The sequence below is a fragment of the Notechis scutatus genome, chromosome 6 (genome assembly GCF_049901735.1).
Source record: "Notechis scutatus isolate UNSWTSFEM ecotype Mainland chromosome 6, rNotScu1.2, whole genome shotgun sequence".
NCBI classification, from domain to species: Eukaryota; Metazoa; Chordata; class Lepidosauria; order Squamata; family Elapidae; genus Notechis; species Notechis scutatus.
In genome coordinates, this window is record NC_142014.1 from 58470206 (window position 1) to 58476205 (window position 6000).

Sequence of the window (6000 nt, forward strand, 5' to 3'; positions counted from 1 at the left end):
TGAAACTGGGTCATAATTATCTTCTGGAGGGTGCTATGGATGTATTTGTAAATGAAACATGCAAGTCCTTCCACCTCTTTATATACTGTTTCTCTACACGTTATTTGAAACCACTAATACCCTCTTTAAATAATGTCTCTGTCCATAGGATGTACTTAAGCTTGAGGGGCATAGTTCCAGATGTCTCTTTCCTGAAAACTTGAGATTTTAGCAAGACCTAATCCTGCACCACATTATTCTTAGGAGTTAAAATAGGGTCTAAGAGTCACATAAATCAGCCTAAAACTCCTACTAGAAGAAAACAAAATATATCTAAATAAAGATTTTTGAAGCTGGTTGGACTACACTGTCCATTCTTGCATTTAACAAAATATATTTTCCGTATCTTAGATGTGTCAGTATTTACAAGGAGGAAAGGCACAAGGCCCCCATTGCTAATTAAATAAAATGTGGAATTCATTCCATACGGGCAGGCAATTATAGCCAATGTTTTCAAATTTAACAAGCCATCAGTGTGATGTCAAAGTGACTTAACCAGCTGTGGCACTTAACTCCAGTACTGTGGTCACAGAAAGGAAATTCAGAGAGATTTGGCTTTTGGCCCTGGAAAACAGCCATGGACAAAAAACAACACAGCTATAATTTCTGGAATCAAAAGAACTTCAGACGCCATACCCACCCTGTCCCCCTGGGTTACACCACTTGGAATGTCTGCATTTTGTGGTGTTATGACTCCCAGGACTGTTTGGGGTAGTGATCCTGGCATGTTTTCTCTGGAATGCCATTCCATTTTGCCAAGTGCCTTTGTGTATGCCTCTGTGTGTGTGTGTGTGTGTGTGACATGCTTAAAACAATGTTATGTTAGCACTTGTTAGCTGCTAAATTTGTAGCTTATGGTTTCCTGTTCAATGGGGCAATCATTAGAAACCTAATGAAAGCATAGTGGAAATTGGTACAGATATAAATAGTGATTTACAGAGGTTTGGGATCACATCTGTAAAGCTCATTTAATTCACATTGGTCTCAGACAAAGAGCTCTGTGTTAGATGACATCTCTGAAGGATTTATTCAGGAGAAAGGGCCTTATCTCTTTACACTGCTTAATGAACAGTAGTACATACAATCAGATTGTATGTATGGTCCATGGCGATTTGTGTGTGTGATCTAGTGCAAGATTTTTAAAGAAAAAATTATAAAATGTGTACAAATATACAGTTAAAGAATATTTGGCCTCTAGTTATTATTGGACTCCAAGTACTATCAGCCTTATCCTTAAACAGGCTGGCTAGGTATCGAGTAATGTCCATTTTTATTTCTGATGCAGAAAGCCAAGCACTTGGAAGAGCTAATGCACTTTCTGCAAAAGTTATGTCTTTTAGAACATTTTGTTTGGATTAATTTGGCAGGCACTGTTTACTTGTGTTTTCAAAGAGGTTTTAAACACAACTTAAGGTTTGTGTGAAATAGAATCATAGGACTGGAAGGGACTTTGAGGTCTTCTAGTCCAGCCCCCTGATCAATCGTTTCTTGAAACCCACCGAGGATGGAGAATCCACAACCTCGGGAGACATGTTATTCCATTGACTAATTGTTCTCACAGTAAGTAAATTTCTCTTTAGTTCCAGGTTGGATCTCGTTTCTGACTAGCTTCCACCAATTGCCCTCAGGTAATTTGGAGACTAAATTGATCCTCTCTTCCCTGTGAAAGCCCTTCAAGTATTGGAAGATGGCTATCGTGTCACCCCCTAACGGGTATAACTACTGGTTCAGTGGCTTTGCGGTGCGTGCGCATGCACGCTGCATGCGCATGCAATTAACAAACTGCTGAGCTGCCTAGACAGCTGAGTAACGCTGCGCACAGGTGTGCAGTGTTTGAGAAAGCACTTTTTTCCTGCTTTTTCAACCGCAGCTGTGGCACACAAAGCAGCTGAGGTTGAAAAAGCAGGAAATAAAGGACAGGCAAGCGCCCGGGCAGGTGGGTGGGCCAAAACAGCAGCAGACACAGAACTGGTTCGGTGTCTGCTGCTCTTCAGAGCTACTGGTTCTACAGAACTGGACAGAACCAGTAGAATCCCACCCCTGCCCACTAAACTTCTCTTCATTTAGGCTAATCATACCTAATTTTCTTAGTTCAGGGGTGTCAAACTCAAGGCCTGTGGATCAGATCCAGCCCACAGGATGCTTAGATCTGGTCCGTGGGGCTGCCCTGGAAACCGTGAAGGAACAGCCCATGGTGCTTCTGCCAGTGAAAACAGAGCTCAGGAGGGCCCCTCCTAAGCTCCATTTTTGCTGGCAGAGTGCTAGGGCCACCACAGACCCCTCCCCCCAAAGGTCAAATGCAACCCTGATGTGGCCCTCAATGAAATTGAATTTGACACCCCTGCCTTAGTTCCTTGTTATCAATTTTAAGATGTGTGGACTTCACCTCCCAGAATTCTGCTATCTGGATCTAGATATCAATACTAAAGGAAAGAAAAAAGGATCAACGAGAATTAGTATAAAAATTGTTTTGAATATGAATGTTATCTTCATCCAGGTTTCAGCTCTCAGTAATGTTATACCCATTGGATTAAATTGCAGAGCTGAATGATAGTCTATATTAACCTGAACATCTTGAAGGACAATAATGGACTCCAAACAGGCATTCTCTCCATGAAAATGCATTTTAAAACATTATTATAACAGCACATTTTACATACCTAGACATCACTATAAATTTAAACAAGGGATAGTGACTGAGATTTTCCAGTTATTGTAAACTACAAATGCTAGCATCCTCATCACTGACCACGGCCAATCAAAACTTCAGTGAGTTGTGGTTTAACCACATTGATTGATTGATTTAATTCTTTATTGTCATTGTACATATATACACAGTATACATACAACAAAATTTACATAACACCTAGAGACCAGACTCAACATGCACACACACATGACAATCCCCAAACACCTCCCCATCCACCAAAATTCCTCGCCTTCTAAAAACATAGAAGCATCCACACAACAGACCAAGTAATACGGTCCAAAAGCTCACTGATGGTGGTCCTTAAGTTCATTGTTAAGTGCAATTATAGCTCTGGGATAAAAACTATTCAGAAATGTGTGGTCCGAGTTTTAATTATTCTGTATCTTCTGCCAGAAGGCAACAGTTCATAAAGATTGTAAGCAGGATGGGAAGAGTCTCTGAGAATGTTGTCCAACTTCCTCAAACAGCGAGATGCAAAGATGTCATCCAGGGCTGGCAGCTGGAGCCCAATTATGTTCTGGACAGTTTTAATGATTCTCTGTAGAGCTTTTTTGTCCGCTACAGAGCTGCTCCCATACCATGTCAGGATACTCTCAATGGCACTGTGGTAGTAGGACAGAAGTAGATACTGAGATAGATTATCTTCCTGAGCATTCTCAGGAAATACAGCCTCTTCTGTGCCTTCTTTACAAGCATGTTAGCATTCAGAGTTTATCAGAGGTCCTCCGAGATATAAATGCCCAGAAATTTAAAACTACCAACCCTCTCCACCTCCTCACCATTTATGTACAATGGTAAATGTACATCTCTCTTCCTCCTGAAGTCAATTATAAGTTCTTTAGCTTTTTTTGTGTTAAGTGTAAGATTATTTTCTTTACACCACAGTGTCAGCCCTTGTACTTCCTTTCATAAGCAGACTCATTGTTCTTATTAATGAGTCCCACCACTGTTGTGTCATCCACAAATTTAATTATTGCATTGGTGTTATACAATGGGGTGCAGAATAAAGGAAGGGGCTTAGCACACAACCTGGGGGGCTCCGCTTAGTTCCCACAGTCATCACTTCTCTTCTGTGTTGCTTGATATTAGCTCAGCTTTCTCAAATCTAGAAACCCCCAGATGTCTTCAGGCTTCAACCTTCCAAATTGTCAAGTGGTTTGGCAACAAGGTCTACTTATAAAGAATAATTTGACAATATATTCAAACTAAACAAACTATCAGACATTCTTGAAATCTACTTAACTTGTGTGAGATTAATAATAACAAACAATGAAGCATTTGAATATTCATGTATACATGTATACTATAATGGCCTTTATGTTAGTAAAAAAGGTAACCTCAGGAATATTCATGAAGGCTTTTTTTGAATTAATTCATTTCTCTATTATTCTTAAACCTGCAAGGATATTTCACATCCCAGTCAATCAGTGTGATAACACAACAACACGGCTATTCAGAATCTTGTAATAGTTTCACGTACATACGATTTGTATTTAGTTTAACATGTTGTATGAATTCAACCATTGCAGTTTATTCTCCAAGCCATAGTTAAAATAAATCTCATTTTAGATAATACATAGCTCAAATATTGGAATACTATCTAATTGAAGGAAATTAGGATTCTAATTTCTAAATATTATTAGAATGAACCTTGCTTTCTGCAGGCTCTAAACCTATGCTATCCATATGTTGGAGGAAAATCTGAAATAAGAAGGCTTTGTGAATGAGTAAAAATTACCCAATCTTGAACTGTTAGGGCTGAAACTCAAAGAAACTTCTATCTGCAAAATATGCTGCCTGCTATACATGAAGAACATAAAAATGGGGCTAGCAGGAGATAGCCAGGGTGATTTGTTATTAATAGTTATAATTAAGTTTTCTTTTTTGTTTTGTCTCTTCACTTCAGCAAATAGTAAAGTTGCCAAAGCAATTTCTCATAGAGGAATAACATCACTTCATTTGCATTCCCCCTTAAATAGCATTGTTTAATAGATTTTTTGTTTGTTTCAGCAAATATTTAAATACTATTAAAACTCTTATTTTCATGATCTTTAACTGGATGAAAAGGTGCATTACATGGCAACAATTTTTGAACCAAGGTACCTTCAAGTACACTAACTTACAGAATCTGTCCAAAATCCAAGTCCCATAAGGGAATGAAATTTTGGGAAGTTGTGGTTGTTTCACTGCTTCTCGACTGCTGCTGTGCTACTGGATTACTTCTGTGGTCACATGAATTTCATTTGCAATGTTCTGTGACAATATTCCAGCTAGTATCACAAGAGGGGAGGGAGGGCAGGGAAGGGAGAAGGAGGGAGGGAGGGAAGAAGGCAGGGTCTTCTGCTCCCACTGCTTTTTTGCCCACACTTGGTTATTCTGTACTTCGGTTTAGGTACGAAAATATCTCTGAAACAATGACCCACAGGTTGTCTAGTGATCTAATAAAAGTGCAGCGTTTTAAATGCAATTTAAATTAAACCCTTTGCAGCTATGCTATAAAAGATTAATCCTTTCAGTTTTCTGATCTATCTAACTCCTCCAGATTCATTTTATCTCCATGGTGACAAGGATGGATTCGCACTGAAACAGTGAGCTATGTCATGCTTTGTCTTCTTAGATAATAGCTAGAGCGGCTGATAGAGTGCTTTTCTGAATTTGGGGTTTTATGGAGGAATGGAGAACTCCCTGATTATTAATTTGCTACAGTCTCACTGAGCATCTCTGTCCAGTGCTGAGCTAAGAAATAATTATGTTGACAGACTCAAAGTGCATTTCCAGATAAATGACTCAGAATTAAAGAGAGCAAATACAGTACTTTGTTTCTTTAACTATTTCAGCTGGAATCCTGAAATATTTTAGATTCAGTCTGCCTTTCCTTTCAAAGAAATATATCCAGAGTTGGAAAAACGTAAACATTAGGAATGGGTATGAAAAAAAAATTGATTACCCTGCATTTTAATGTAAGGTTATCTAATTTTGCGTTTTAAAATGAGTATGCAAATAACAATTTGGTTGTTCACTACATTCTCCAATTGACAGAATTCAGAAATACCAGACAAAGAAAGCATTATATTAAGCTTGATTGCATATAGTCTGTACACTAAACAAAACTATAAACAAAAGTGCATGTTTGGAGAATACATGGACAAAATTACATACATTCTTTGAAAAAAAAAGTACTAGCATGGGAATGAGACTCTGGTAATTACAGAAGGACAATTGGTTCTTTTTCCATGAATCAGATAAAATGA

General features: G+C 38.4%; 1 long non-coding RNA gene across 1 annotated transcript in view; it reads right to left on the minus strand.

The window, feature by feature from the left end:
- LOC148130233 (uncharacterized) overlaps positions 1-5039 on the minus strand; it is a 51032-nt gene extending 45993 nt beyond the window's left edge. Inside the window, exon 1 of the long non-coding RNA XR_015750131.1 lies at positions 4873-5039. This is a non-coding gene — a long non-coding RNA (uncharacterized LOC148130233). The remainder of the gene's footprint in view (positions 1-4872) is intronic.
- Positions 5040-6000: the final 961 nt, after the last annotated feature.